This window comes from Hyla sarda, chromosome 1, assembly GCF_029499605.1.
Source record: "Hyla sarda isolate aHylSar1 chromosome 1, aHylSar1.hap1, whole genome shotgun sequence".
NCBI lineage: Eukaryota > Metazoa > Chordata > Amphibia > Anura > Hylidae > Hyla > Hyla sarda.
Window position 1 is genome coordinate 386,693,786 of NC_079189.1, and position 16,955 is coordinate 386,710,740.

Consider the following 16,955-nt stretch of genomic DNA (forward strand, 5'->3'; position numbering starts at 1 on the left):
ACACAGGTTCAATCTGGTTGTCAAGCGGTTCCTGAGGGTGTTCCCCCCATCTGCAAGACATCTTAACAATGGGAAGAAAACTTTACATGCACTTCAGCCACTCGTACACGGCAAAGCACACATTCCTTGAGCTGCAGCGTCATACTTAACACCAGCCATTTGCTTAGGCCCTTTGAGGAAGCCACATTATTAGTCAGTCGCCAGGATTACTGGATGAACTACGTCCTTCCACTCCTTCATTTTTATAGTCATCTGACTGAGAGGAGGAGCAGGAGAAGCCAGAGGAGCTAGAGGGTTATGAGGAAGGCGAGAAAGAAGACCCAGACACACCATGGCAGTATGCAGTGGAGATGGAGGCAGGGAGCCCCACCGAGTCACTTGCACAAATGGCACGATTCATGCTCACTTGCTTGCGTAGTAACCGCCGAATTGTCACCATTCAGCAGCGGTATGACTTCTGGCTCTCCACCTTATTGGACCCTTGCTACCGGCACAAAATGGGGTCCTTTTTTATACCCATTGAGAGGGAGGAGAAACTTACCTACTACGGAGACATCCTGTGTAGTCAGTTGGCCGATGACTATCTGCGCCATCATCAATCCTCTCACAGGTCTGACCCAGGGCCCGGGGGGCCCTCTGCTCTCACCTTCCACTGCCATGGCTGCTGGAGAGGGGAGGGGTGGGATGGCAGGAGCAGTACATCCTACGTTATCTGCGCAATCCTCCATCCTCTCACAGGTCTGATTCAGGGGGCCCTCTGTGTTCACCTTCCACTGCCATGGCTGCTGGGGAGGGATCCGGTGGCAGGAGCAGTACCAACTCCATCAGCAGTAGCCTGAGTCTAAAGTTGCTGATGAGTAGCTTTCTTCACCTGCATAGTGAAGCAACTCATCAGCAGCAGGTTGACCTGGAGCAGATCCTGAACCAGCAGGTAGTGGCATACCTTGACATGACCACGCAAACACTCCTTGAAAATCCGCTGGACCTCTGGGCAGCCAAATTAGATTTGTGGCCGCAATTAGCAGAGTTTGCCCTGGAAAAGCTGTCCTGCCTGGCCAGTAATGTGCCATCAAAGCGGGTGTTTAGTGCGCTGGGGGCCATAGTCACTAGTGTTGAGCGGCATATGCCATATTCGAATTCGCGAATATTCGCGAATATATGGACGAATATTCGTCATATATTCGCGAATATTCCCATATTCGTTATATTCTCATTTTATTTTTGCATATGCGAAAATTCTCGTATGCGAAAATTAGCATATGCTAATTTTCGCATATGCGAATTTGCGCACGCCAGTCTCACACAGTAGTATTACAGCCTTCTTTACACCACACAAGCTGGAAGCAGAGAGGGGTGATCACTGTGATGTGCACTGTGAAAAAAAAAAACAAAAAAAAACGAATATTCGTAATTACGAATATATAGCGCTATATTCGCGAAATTCACGAATTCGCGAATATGCGATATTCGCGAATAATATTCGAATTGCGAATATTCGTGAGCAACACTAATAGTCACTAGTGTTGAGCGGCATAGGCCATATTCGAATTCGCGAATATTCGCGAATATATGGACGAATATTCGTCATATATTTGCGAATATTCGCATATTCGTTATATTCTCTTTTTATTTTCGCATATGGAAAATACGCGTATGCGAAAATTGACATATGTGTAAATTCGCATATGCGAAAATTAGCACGCGTTAATTTTCGTATATGCGAATTTTCGCACGCCAGTCTCACACAGTAGTATTAGAGCCTTCTTTACACCACACAAGCTGGAAGCAGAGAGGGGTGATCACTGTGATGTGTACTGTGAAGAAAAAGAAAAAAAAAAAAAACGAATATTCGTAATTACGAATATATAGCGCTATATTCGCGAAATTCGCGAATTCGCGAATATGCGATATTCGCGAATAATATTCGAATTGCGAATATTCGCGAGCAACACTAATAGTCACCCCAAGGAGAACTCGTCTGTCCACGAAAAATGTGGAGAGACTGACTTTTGTGAAGATGAATCAGGCATGGATCCGCCAGGATCTCCACCCACCAGTGCCTGATGCATCAGAGTAGATTGACCATGGTGCCACACCAACACTTCACAAATATGGATAGTGCCAGACAGATTTAAGGCGCAACTCTACAGTTACAGAAATTCATCCGCATGAGATGACAAATAAATATTGAGGATATGCATTAGCTAAAACTTTACTTTTCTTAGGATAAAATATATGGACCCCAATTTTTTTTATATCTAAGAAAAGGAAAGGTGTTGTTACGCCGAGCGCTCCGGGACCCTACTCCTCCCCGGAGCGCTCGCGGCGTTCACCTCCATGCAGCGCCCCGGTCAGACCCGCTAACCGGGAGCGCTGCATTAGTGTCACCGGTGGGGATGCGACCCGCTCAGTCCCGGCGTGCGCGGCCCCGCTCCCTAGGGCGCGCGCGTGCCGGCTCTCTGAGATTTAAAGGGCCAGTGCGCCATTGATTGGCCCCTGGCCCAATCAGTACATTCACCTGTGTCCTCATTATAAAAACCCACTTCCCCTTCCTGGTATCGCCGGATCTTGTTGCCTCAGTGCCAGTGAAAGCGTTCTTGTGTATGTTCCAAGCCAGTATTCCAGACCCTCTGCTGTTGCCCCTGACTACGATCCTTGCTGCCTGCCCTGACCTTCTGCTACGTCCGCCCTTGCTCTTGCCTTGTCTCTTGTACCGCGCCTGTCTCAGCCGTCAGCTGGGGTTGAGTCGCTATCGGGTGGAACGACTTGGGGGTTACCTGCCGCTGCAAGTCCATCCCGCTTTGCGGCGGGCTCTGCTGAAAACCAGTAACCCCTTAGACTCCGTTCCCCTGGTACGGCCCACGTCATCACCCCACTGACACAGAGGATCCACCACCAGTATCCTCACTGCATACCTATCTGGATCCTGACAGGTGTGCAAAAAACACCATGTGTCTCCAACACCACCATGTATTGATGTGATGCAAAGACCTCTAAAAGGTGGAAATAACAACGTATGGTCCATTGTAACAAGTGGGGGTAAAAACTTCCCCTGTAAGGCCCTACTAACAGATTATGAATTACCTTCTTTGCAAGAGTTAATCGCCCTAAAAAGGGAAGCCCCACACAGGAACCTCTCCCTATTTCCATCTACAAACACTGCCATTTCCTGGGTTTTTAGGAGGAAATTGGGAGAGTTTCCTGTGTGGGGCCACCCTTTTTAGGGCAAGTAACACTTGTCAAGAAGGGAATTCATAGGGCGAGAGGAGCGCCTTACAGGGGAAGGTTTTACCCCCACCTGCTACAATGGACAATACCAGGAACCTCTCCCTATTTCCACCTAAAAACCCTGGGAAATGGCAGTGTTTGTAGGGGGAAATAGGGAGAGGTTCCTGTGGGGGCCGCCTTTTTTAGGGTGAGTAACATTTGCCAAGAAGGGAATTAATAATGCGAGAGTAGGGCCTTACAGGGGAAGTTTTTGTGGTAGGGCCTTGGGGGTGTAGTGTAGTTGGGGTGTTGCTTCAGTAGATGAGGAGTTAACTTAACCCCTGTCACTCGTGACGCCAGGGTGAGGGTTAATACGCTGAGGTAAATCTTCGGCCCATCGCCACCCTTCCCAGAAACGATAGGTGCGTGTTTAAATGAATGAAGGTCCACAATAGGGATGAACTTGAACTTGTATAAACTTTACTGAGGTACTTGCGCTACATCCAATTAACAGCAACAGTCTTAGCAATACAGTCTCTAAGTAGTACGGCAGTGATTGACAGATGCCGCGGACCATTAGCTTATCCAAGAGGTTATTGGAATTAGGAGTGATGCAGAGATCTTTCTGGATTTAGGGGTCTGTTTAGGTCCGGTGATCTTGCAGGCTTAAGAGGGATTGAGATAACTCACAGTTTCGTAAGATGGCCGTTGCCGCAAGGCTTGGACCTAGTCACTGCTGACGACAGCTGCGCAGATCCTCCTCTATCAGCAGCCCACGAGGAAAGAGAGATGCTGCTTGCTTGACAGCACAGGAACAAGAGCGATTAATGGCCGCCGCTCCCTTATATGGGCATGGCCGTTTTGGATTGGTCCAAGTCAGCTGTCACTCACCATTACAATGCATGGTGGGCGATCACCTGACTTCCTCCAAAGGTCCTTGAACCATAAACCATAGAGTTTTGGAACGCATCACGTGACCCGCAGGTCCTGCGATGCTACAACAAGGTAAGTATACATTATATACATATATATATATATACTTGAATAGTTTTAACTATGTAAGGGGTGACAAGGGGCTAACTATAGATGAGGACCCCACCGGTAACTAGGGACTCTAACTGGGGACCTCACCACAAAATAACGGATGCAATCTGGTACCGGGATACCACATTTTTACCCCCATCGGTTGCAATGGACCATATGTTGTTCCCTTCCACCTTTTAGAGATCTTTGCATCACATTACTACTTGGTGGTGTAGGTGGCACATGGTGTTTTTTTGCACACCTTTCGTTTTGTAAACTAAAAATTAAAATTTTGGGTACATATATTTTATCCTAAAAATATTATTAAGAGTTAAGTGTTACGTAATACATATCTTCAATACATGCTTGTGCACACTAACACTTTTACAAAAGAGACCGTTTTCTTCTGCCTACCTGCCTCACTTACTATTCTGATCCTGCCACCCACCTAATGCCACACATCTGATGCCAAGTCCTCCTTTCTTCACCCACCTTCGCCACCGGGTACTGGTGTTGCCACCCACCGCCCCACTCTGTCACCGCGCCACTTTCAGGACTCCTGATGCTGCTGATGCCACCTCCAGGCTGTCTCATTCTGCCACCATATGTTCTCCTCATGCTGATTCCACTTACAGGCTGTCACATACTGCCACCATATGTTCTTCTCATACTGATGCCAGCTCCAGGCTGTCTCATTCTGCAACCATATGTTCTCCTCATGCTGATGCCAGCTCCAGGCTGTCTCATTCTGCCACCATATGTTCTCCTCATGCTAATGCCAGCTCAAGGCTGTCTCATAGTGCCATCAGATGTTCTCCCCATGGTGTTGCCACCTCCAGGCTGTCTCATTCTGCCACCATTTTGTCTATTCATGCTTACGCCACCTCCAGGCTGTGTCATTCAGCCACTATATGGACTCCTCTTGCTGCCGCCAACTCCAGGCTGTGTAATTCAGCCACTATATTGTCTCCTCTTGCTGCTGTCAACTCCAAGCTGTGTCATTTTACCAGATTATGGTCTCCTCATGCTGCTGCCACCTCCAGGCTGTGTCACTGTGCCGCCATGTTGTGTCCTCATGATGCTGGCACATTAAATAAAACTTTTAGTTTCATCAATTTGAAATCTTCAATTTAAATGTTAAAAAATATCTTTAATCTTTTCAATTGTGAGGCCCTATGTTCTCATCAGGCTGTTGCCACCTTCAGGCTGGGTCATTCAGCCACTCTATGGTCTTCTCATGCTTCTGCCACCTCCAGGCTTTCATTCAGCCACTACATGGTCTCCTCATACAGCTGCCAACTCCAGGCTATGTCAATCAGCCACTATATGGTCTCCTCTTGCTGCCTCAAACTCCAGGCTGTGTCATTCAGCCACTATTTGGTCTTCTCTTGCTGCCGCCAACTCCAGGCTGTTTGTCTGCCAGATTATGGTCTCTTCATGCTTCTGACACCTCCAGGCTGTGCCACTGTGCCGCCAAGTGGTCTCCTCATGCTGCTGGCACATTAAATAAAACTTTTTAGGTTCATCTATTTGAAATTTTCAATTTAAATGTAAAAAAATGTATTTACTCTTTTCAATTGTGAGGCCCTATGGTCTCATCAGGCTGTTTATTGCCTGGCTGGGTCATACAGCCACTATATGGTCTCCTCATGCTGCCACCATCTTCACGCTGTGTCATTCAGGTACTATACGGTCTCCTCATGCTGCAGCCACCTCCCCGCTGTGTCATTCAGCCACTATATGGTCTCCTCATACTGATGCCACCTCCAGGCTCTGTCATTATGCCACTCTGCGACAGTGATTCTAATAGTAACGCCTGTAATCTGCATGTCATACTGAACTACAGTATTATTTCACTAACACAGCATACTTCCTATGCGTGTTACGGCAAGGCAAAGTGTTCTACATCGCTATTGAGGCACTCTGTAGGCCAGAAATAGCCATTTTAAATAGCGATTCACCACAAATAAACTCAGACCAAACCAATTTTTTTTTGAGAATTCGACGAATCAGCCGAATCAAATTTTTCTAAAAATTTGCTCATCTCTAGTGGGGAGCTATCTACCACCTACATAGCTTATATGAGGGTTTTAATTCATGGGACAGCTATCTGGGGGATTTACTTTTTTTAAATATGAAAAAGCCCTTTCCTAATAAAAACTGAAAACACACACTTTTTCCTATAACAAAAAAATCCGGTCACATGACATTTAAAATAGTTTCATAATTGGTATCGGCAATTACATAAAAAAAAAAGTAATAGTATTCGTACATGGTCTTTAAAAAATGGTATCGGGACATTCTTAATAACTAGATTTATTTGGTATAACTATCTCTCTTACAAGTAGATAATTTCAAATCTAGAAAGATGCAAAAAACCACTGCATGTGACAACAAAATTCACTACTAATATAGTTTCGATTCTAGTCGATTCTAGTTTTCACAAAGGCATAAATTCTAGTTTGTACGAAGGTGTTTAGTAAAAACTGGTGTTTCAACAAAAGCATTCAGTAAAAACTGGTTTTAAATAGGAAAAATCAGTTAATTCTAGTTTTCACAAAGGCATTCACTCAAAACTAGTTTTCACTAGGGAAAAGCAGTCAATACTAGTTTTCACAAAGTAATTTCACAAAACTAGTTTTCACTAGGGAAAACTAGTTTTAAAGGGTAACTTTAATCAAAAAAACAGTTGATATATTATAGATTAATGTATGCAGAATAACTTTCCAATAGCATGTTATTAAAAAATATGCTTCTTTCTATTAAATTTTCCACTTTGAAAAAATGACCACTTGGGGTCTCCCTACCAGTCCTTATTTTTAGATTTCAGACTCATGCTGGAGTCCTAAATCTCACACTGCAGCCGGGACACAGACAAGCACAGCACTGCTCCCTGGCAGTGAGCATTGCTGAGTTTGTCTGTGTTCTGGCTGGTAATTTTTCAAAGTGGAAAATTAAATAGAAAGAAGCCTATTTTTTAATAACATGCTATTGGAAAGTTATTGTGCATACATTAGTCTATAATATATCAAAAGTTTTTTTGATGAAAGGTACCCTTTAACTAAAAACTAGTTTTAAATGTAATGTGTGTGTGTGTGTTACAAAAAAATGTAAGTTGATATGGCAGGTGTAAATTGCTGTGGTTGTGTGTTTTGTAGACTCTGAGACCCTGCTCTGTTTACAAAGATACATAGTGACTGTCTGACTGTCAACAATGACAGTCACTGTGTATGTTGTTAACAAAGCAGTCCTCTATTATTGGTAAGAAAATGATTATTTATATCCCAATTTTAGTTTTTATGGTAGACATAAGCAATCTTTGGCACTGCAGATGTTTTTGCAATTCTGATTATGCTTTGGCAGCATTACAGCTGTAAAAGCATCATGGGAGATATAGTCCAGCACACTGGAACTGCCAAAGGTAGCCTTTCCCTGTCTTAAATGCAGCAACTACATCTCCAAAATCATAATCTGATTTTTCACACTAATTTACTTATTCTACTAGCAATGTTTTATGTGCCAGGTTTAAAAATTATAGAATTTATTTCCTCAATCGTGCTATTATATTTTTCTGACAAAACTGTCATCACCCTCCCAGTGCCATAATAAACTAATGGAGTAACCTTATGTACAGGGTAGGCCAATGCCAAATATGTACAGTATGAGCAAAATAAACCTGTGTATATATGTATAATGAGTGAATGTAGTCTGTTTTTTCTCCTTGGTGCATATGTAAATGTATTATCCTTTAGGGTTTACACTCCATTTTCTGTTGCTCTACAGTACTATACAAGTGACAAAAAATAATAAATTAATAAGTAAATGTCAGTATGATTTAGGTTACCATGCAAGCTGAAAATAAATTTTAGTACATTCATCTCCTGTGTTCCTTTGTGACATCCCAAATGTGTTGGGCACACAGCCATCAAAGAACACAACTCTCCCTGCAAGCACATCCTTTCAGTCTGGCTGCTTTTTGTTAATGAAATGTGAGTCAGGAGCTGCCTTTGGAGCTTTCCAAATGCTCCTGAATGACAGCACAACTCTACACCAATTACATCACAATAACAGTGCTAAGCATTTAGTAAATATTAAATTTATCTTAGCTTTAGCAATGGAAGTTGGTCTAAGGAACACAATGGGGATAACATATCTCTCTGCAGTTATAATATAACATATCTTTAGGGCTGCACTCAGTATGTAGTATATTTATATCAAATCTGGTGTTGTATATGTAAACAATGACTATACAAAATAATAGCTGGGATAAAATGTTTAAATGGGCACTGTCAGATACAAAAACTTTTGATATGTTGTAAAGCACGCAAAACCAATAGGTTTTGCAATTGCTTTCATTAGAAAAATTTCAGTATTTCATACTTAAAAAGCCAGTCAAACAACTGCCCCCCTGACTGCTTGGACACATACTAGTCCTGCTGTGTCCATGCATCATCACCTATGTCATGGACACACTTCCTTGATTGACAGGTGTGAGTGCAGGGCTCACAGCTGGAGGAAAAATCCTCCCACTGTCAGCTTGTGTCCCGCTACTGTCAGTGAGGACAAGCTGGGAGTTCTAGTTTTGCTAATGCTAGGGAAGATATGAGCAGACAGTATACTGAAGGCAGGGGCGGAGACCTGCACAGTGAGGCCACGCCCCCTCCCTTTGAGAGGAATTCAGATTAGTGAGTTAAATTAAAAGTGTAATACAAAAATGAAGGTGCTAGACACATAAAAATTAGATGTACATGGTCAGGATTAGGTACTGAGTGATATATAAAAAATGTTTTTTGTTGGATCTGACGGCTACGCTTTAATTGTTTCTGCTTCGGATCTATATTTGATCAAGCATCACTGTCTTTTGTTGGCTGGCTTATGCCGCAGTACAGACAGGAGGGGACCAAGAATTATTTATAAACAAACTGTAAGCAGTGCTATACATAGTGTTGTTGATCCTCATTGATTAGCTTTGTCTTGGAGTTCTTTGTACTGGAAATAAAAATGACGGCCCCCTAAGTTAACAGTATAACTTCAAAGGTGAACTCAGGAATACATTTTTACCTGCCAACTTCACAAGAATGAGTTAAGGCCAGCAGTGTCACCCACTATAGTGCAGAAAGGCTGTTGGTGGTTATTGATCTGTACCAGCAGCACTTATGCTTGCAGAACCAGAGAGAAAATGGCTACTAATCCTCATGCAAGTGATTTTTTTGCAAGCCCTGATAAACATTATTTCAACATTTTCATGGAAACATTTTATTTTAACACAATATGCATATAGAAATTTAGGGAAAAAAATTGTAGTCCATCAAGTTCAACTTAAAACTCTACTGTGTTGATCCAGAGGAAGGTACCCCCCCCCCCCTAAATAAGGCTGATGCCAATTACCCCATGACAGAGGAAAAATTCCTTCCCAACTCTAATATGACAATACAAATAAATTGCTGAATCAACATTCTATCCACATGAATCTAGTATCCATAACCTGTAATATTTTATTTTTCCAGAAAAGCATCCAGGCCCCCCTTGAACTTGTTTATTGAGTCAGACATCACAACATCATGCTCTTACAGTAAATAATTCCAGTCTGTGATGTGAAACCTTCTTTCCTTTAGACGTAGAGGATGCCCCCTTGTCATGGTTACAGGCCTAGGCATAAAAATATCACTAGAAAGATCTTTGTACAGTTCATTTATATATTTGTAGATTGTGATCAGATCGCATCTAAGACGTCTTTTCTCCAAACCATATAACCTCAAGCTTGATAACGTGCCTTGGTCCTGCAATCCTCCAATACCATTAATTATCTTTGTCGCCCTCCTCTGCACCCTCTCCAGTTTAGCCATGTCCTTCTTATATACAGGTGCCCACAATTGAACACAATACTCCATATGTGGTCTGACCAATGATTTATACGGAGGCAAAACTGTAATCCAAGGCTCTATGCCTCTCTTCAGAATAACATTTATAATTGCTTACATGCAGTTGTTAACTGTATCACGACTGTCAGCTACAGAAGTGTATTGAAAATAATATATTTCTGGGCTATAATCTGCCTCCCATTAGCAGGCTATAGACTGCCATAAGCTATAATCATCAACAAACCTAACAAAAATATGTTTTGAACAGTTAGAACTGCTGCTGTTGTCATTGTGCCCCCCTAGGAGTCAGGCAGATTGGCGATAAAAAATGTAGTTGGCAAAATTGTACTGCTATAGGGAAATCACAGCATTATATGGTTCCCATTAAAATCAATGCTTATCTACAGCCAAAAGTTTCTCTTGATAACCGGAAACAGAGAAAAAAATACACTAAAATGTTATATTCACAGTTAACACTTTGCCAGGCCTTACATGCTGTGCTCTGGCCACTCAGGAGCTGCAGGTGTCAGGCCAATCAGCTGTGGCATCGGCCCTCATAACCCCAGATGGGGTATATTAAAATCCCTGCTTGGCCTAGAGGACTTGCTTGATACCAATGTTACTTCCTGCATACTTTTATTGTACATCTGACTATTGTTAGCACTTGACTATTCTTTTGCCTGCCATTCTGACTCTTGTAGTCCATCTGGTGGGATACTTGCCTGCCTTTGACTACTCTATTTAGATTTAGTACTGCTCTGCTTTCTCTGTTAACAACAACTTTGCTTCTTTGACCCTGATTATTGATTATATGTTTGTTTGTGCTTGTGCTTTCCCTGTTTGTTTTTCTTTTGTTCCCTGACGTCCATATTCTGTTCTTTGTTACTTTGAAATCACTATGCCCTGCACCTTTGTAGAGTAGAAACTGGAACTGTGGTTGGAGCCAGTCTATTAACTTCTTCAGGATCCCGGGCGTATGCATACACGTTGCATCCCGAGTCCTTAAGGACGTGGGGCGTATGCAGACGCCCGTGGGAATTCCAGTCCCCGCCGCTAGCTGGTTGGGGGCCGGACCGGGATGCCTGCTGAAATCCTTCAGCAGGCATCCCGGCACATCGCTGAGGGGGTCCTGAGACCCCCCCCCCCCCATGTCGGCGATCGCAGAAAGTCACATGTCAATTCAGACATGCGATTTTCTGCTATTCCGGGCTGATCGGGTCTCTGGTGACCCGATCACCCGGAAAATAGTGATGATTGGAGCTGTCAGAGCTGAAAGTGAAAGTAAAGCAATCTTTACTGTGGCAACCACTAGGAAGGGAGAACTGCAACTCCCAGCATGCCCAGACAGCCAATGGCTGTCTGGGCATGCTGGGAGTTGTAGTTTTGCAACATCTGGAGGGTCACAGTTTGGAGACCACTGTTACAGTGGTGCCCAAACGGTAGCCCTCCAGATGTTGCCAAACTACAACTCTCAGTATGCCTAGACTGCCCAGGCATGCTGGGAGTTATAGTTCTGTAACATCTGTCCCTTCAGATTTTGCAATTTTCATGAACTTTTTGAAAATTGCTGCTCTACTTTGAAGCCCTCTAATTTAAAAAAAAAAGTAAAAATATGTCCATTTTATGATGCCAACATAAAGTGGAAATATTGTATTTGTGAATAAAAATAAAAATTATTTGGAATATCCATTTTCCTTACAAGCAGAGAGCTTCAAAGTTAGAAAAATGCTAAATTTTCCAAAATTTCATGAAATTTGGGTTTTTTTCACCAAAAAAGGATGCAAGTAGCGATGAAAATTTACCACCAAAATAAAGTAGAATATATCACGAAAAAACAGCCTCAGAATCAGAATATTCGGTAAAAGCGTTTTAGAGTTATTAATGCGTAAAGTGACGGTGGTCAGAATTGCGAAAAAGGGCTCAGTCCTTAAGGTGAAAAAGGGCTGCGTCCTTAAGGGGTTGAGAAAGTGGGCACCCGAAAAAGGGACAGAGGGTGTTTGTCAGTTTAGGGTCGTACTTATTCCTGTCCAGATGTGATATATACTTATCACCAAAACCAAGAACCTTCATGTTTGTCTACTATTTCACCCTTTCGGCCTAAGATTAATGAATATAAATCCTTCTTAATCTGAAAATTCAACCTATGTCACAAATATTTTGCTCATGCTGCACTAATTCTCTGGAATGAGCTACCCCCAGACATTGAGATTAATATTTAACATCCACAGATTTAGGCATTTCCTAAAAGCACAACTTTTAGACAGGCCTTTGATGTTTCTTAGGCTAACTCTTCCCTACTTCCAGCTTATATATTATTCCCCAAAAACTGATGCCTTCATTTAACAGTATACATTAGACTCTACATCTTTCACATCTGTACATATAGACATTGGCTTCTTTTGCACAACCCTGAGATTAATTTGAATTCTGGGTTACTTGGAAATTGGGGATATCATGTTCTCAAAATGCAGACAAATGGCTTCTCCATCTGAAACAAAAAATATCTGGTAGATTCATAACGCCCTTTATCTCTTAAATACAGACTTTAAGATTTTTGCCAAAATAATAACAAACCAGATTCAGAAATTGAATAACCAGGTCATAGGGAGGGAACAAAAAGGGTTAATTCCTGGAAGGAATTAATATGGGAATGTATTTAGAACTTTTCTTAATCTACAGGTTGAATCTGGGGTTCCCCGCTCTATCCTGTCCTTGGATGCTAACAAAGCCTTCGGCAGGGTGGAGTGGGGATTTCTGTTCGGGGTTTTGGGTAAAATGAACTTTGGGAATCTTATTTTAGATGGAATAAGAACTCTTTAAAAGGGCCCTAGAGCTAGAATTACGGTTAAAGAGTAGCTCCCACCATCCTTTTTTTTTCTCTGTCCCTGCCTATTGCCCATCTCTCCCTAATCCCCTCCCTGCTTAATTTTTTTTTTACTATATAGAAAATGCCTTTTTGTCTGCCTGGTAGTGTGCGTCACTGATGCCTGCTGGTGGGGGGGCGACTTCCACCCTTATTTCATCTACACAGGGTGCCTCCAGCTGTTTCACCACTACAACTCCCAGCTTGCCCTGACAATAAATTTGTTATGGCCAAATTAATGCGTGACATCACGCCAGCCTGCAGCCAGCCACTAGGAGGAAGACCCCTAGTGGCCGGTTTTCAAATGTAAAATAAACTAATTTAATGAAAATAAAATACATGAGTACTGCAAAATATCAAATTGCATTAAAAAGGGGGACCAGGCAAGGATGCCCACTCTCCCCATCACTGTTCACCCTAATATTGGAACCAATTGCGCAGATTATAAGAACAACTGATCTGTTTGAGGGTTTCGGGGTGAACAGCGGAGGGGAGAGAATATTATTATATGCAGATGACATTTTGTTATTCATTAGAAACCCAGTGGAAAGTCTACCAGGTATAATTGAAAGGATTGAGGAATTCGGAGAATACTCCGGATATAAGATCAATTGGAGTAAGTCCTCCCTTCTGCCTCTGGATGGGGAAATAAAATAAATAATTGGGAGGGTACGTATATTGAAACCAGGAGAAAATTTTGAATATTCAGAGAGAATAGAGGACTTCTCTAGACTAAATTTAAATCCAGTGTTAAAGAAAGTCAGGGACAAAGTCGAAATATGGAATAAACTCCCCTTGAACATGGCTGATAGAATCTCCTTGAGTAAGATGGGGATTTTGTTGATGGTTTTACATACATCAGGGCGGCCCCAATATGGATCACAGATACATTTTTTAAAGGGTTAGAACGATTAATTAAGGATTTGGGATGGGGAAGGAAACGGGTAAGAATAAAGCAGACATTTTTAAATCCCCCTTATAAAGCAGGTGGTTTTGGGATTCCAAATTTTGGAATGTATTATTTCTCGGCCCAATTGAGCATGATTTTTTTCATAAGAGGATACTATTGAAGAATTTATTGGGGGGGGGGGTTCAAAGAAACAGGGTACACTTTACAAGAAGTAATAAAGAGTAATCTGATAACACATTTGAAAGGTGGGAATTCACACTATTGTAAAATGTTGGTTAAATTATGGAAACATATAAGACAGTTTGTTATTGTTGAGAAATGTAAAAACTCTTTTTTTTTCTGAGCATGTAAAATAAAAAAAAATAAAAAAAATCTTGTCAAGTGTCTGAACCTGACACCAGTAGTGGTTGCTTGCTTTGAAGAAATAAATATAGAAAAGGAGCATTCTCATTGCTTCCCACATCTGGCAGCAATATTGTTTTGGTTTTGCTAGAAAATGGTCACTGATAGGTCACCGTTTGATCCTGAAGTTTATCCTAGACTATATTGTTTCTTATATACTCCTATGTTGTTTTTTTGAATTTCACATGAACACATCCTGTTGCTGCAGTTAGTATTGGAGAACTATTTCCTGTTGGAGAACTATTTATGCTAAGTGTTAGCTCCTAGCTTCTTTTGATAACGTCATCAGAGTCTGCAGTTTATACCTCTTCAGGACGTGGGGCGTATGCATAAGCCCTGCATCCCGAGTCCTTAAGGACGTAGGGCGTATGCATACGCCCGTGGGAATTCCCATCCCCGCCGCTAGCCAGTGGCATCTCGCAGGCTTCCGTGCACATCGTCGAGGGGGGTCCTGAGACCCCTCATGTCGGTGATCGCAGAAAATCGCATGTCAATTCAGACATGCAATTTTCTGCTATTCCGGGCTGATGGAGTCTCTAGTGACCCGATCACCCGGAAAATAGGGATGATCAGAGCTGTCAGTGACAGCCCCGATCATCCTGAGGGATAGGACCGAGGTCGCAGTGCTGCGATCTCCTCCTATCCCTTGCCATTGGTCAGAAATGAATTCTGACCAGTGGCAGCACAGGACAGTGGGTTGCCATGGAAACCCCCCTTTCTGGCAACCCCTGGATGTCGGGCAGAACGGGGGTAGAAGATGGAGGCCGGGTACCTGCAAAGAAGATGTTGTGGGGACCTCTGATCACCGGAGACATCAGCGGAGATTACGGTGCAGGTAGGGAAGCGACGGTGGGGGGTGGGGTGCAGAAAGTTGCAGTAAAGCGATCTTTACTGTGGTAACCATTAGGAAGGCCTAACTGCAACTCCCAGCATGCCCAAACAGCCAAAGGCTGTCTGGGCATGCTGGGAGTTGTAGTTTTGCAGCATTTGGAGGGTCACAGTTTGGAGACCAATGTTACAGTGGTGCCCAAACGTTAGCCCTCCAGATGTTTCCAAACTACCACTCTCAGCATGCCTAGACTGCCCAGGCATGCTGGGAGTTGTAGTTCTGTAACATCTGTCCCTTCAGATTTAGCAATTTTCATGAAATTTGATGCCAACATATATTAGACATATTGTATTTGTGAATAAAAATAAAATTTATTGGGAATATCCATTTTCCATACAAGAAGAGAGCTTCAAATTTCGTGAAATTTTGGGATTTTTCACCAAAAAAGGATGCAAGTAACGACGAAAATTTACCACCAAAATAAAGTAGAATATGTCCCGAAAAAACAGAATATTCGGTAAAAGCGTTAATGCGCAAAGTGACGGTGCTCAGAATTGCGAAAAAGGGCTCAGTCCTTAAGGTGAAAAAGGGCTGCGTCCTTAAGGGGTTAAAGGCTTCTTTTCAATTATGTCCCTTTTTGGGGTGCCCAGTTTTCTTGTGCCTAGTCTGTTCCTGCTTTCACTACTACATGCTGTGTGTGCTAGTCTGTGCTCATATTCAATTCCCAGGGTCATACTCCTGTCCTCTCATTGCTGTTATGCATTGGCAAACATGGGTTATCAAACATTTACAAAAGGTATTGATGTGGGGAACCTGCATAGTGACTGGTGCGACCCTGCAAATGTTGTATAGCAGGATGCAACAGTCATTAGCCTCTTGGAGATCCTTACCAACTCAGTGGGGTAATAGCTAACAACAACTTGTAACCTTGGGAGTATACTAAGGTCTGCAGTGCAAGAGCTGCTCAGTAAAGTTGTGCCACTGTTACAGGAACTAAAAATAATAGATATAAATTACAATCTCCCTTTCAGTAAAATTGAAAATGATAAAATATTTAGCTTGCATTCATTCTAGACAGTATTGCCGTCTTTTTTTTTTTTTTTATTAAAATACATTTTTATTTGATGTGTTAAGCCTATTAGGCGGAACTATTTCTGGCCCTGTACTAATAGGAGGAGCATAAAAATGTTGGGGGTGGAGGGCATGGATATAAAATGCCCCCTGCACGTACCGGCGGGGCGTATGTCATGTTTTTGCAGATGAACCATGTGTTGGTGTACGCTGTTGGCGGAAGTGCAGCTTTTTGAATTTCCCGCTACTGTCTGGAGCACTGACAGCCGCTTCCCCTCTCGTAGGCACCAGGCAACAGAAGCTGCGGTAATCGGGTAAGGTCGGGCCATGCCTCCTGCCATCTTTGCCTGCAGCGCTGCAGGATCCAGGAGCCGGGCAGGGGTGCAAGGGGGGTGCAGGCGTTGCCCCATCAGTTTCTGAGGCTGCATTATTGCCCGGATTTCAGGTATGATGGGGACCTGGGGACAGGGGGTTGGGCGAGGCCACGTCGAGGTCTGTCGGGGCGTCTAGTGTCTGCCATGGTGTTAGATGATCCCGCTGGGTTTACTCTTAGAGTCCCACAGGCATCAGCTGGTTTCATGTTTGTACCTTGGTAAGCAAGGCAAGTTCATTGAACTCCATGGCGTGCGGCAGTATGACACAGGAGACACCGCTTGGTTCCGCATGCTCTCCTCCTGTGCTTTCTATGCTGACCGGGGAGCTGCAGATGGTTGTTACTCTTGGTGTCACTGTGTAATTCTGTGTCACCTGTAAATGGCTGAGCTGTGTAAGGAACAACTCGGTCCCCAC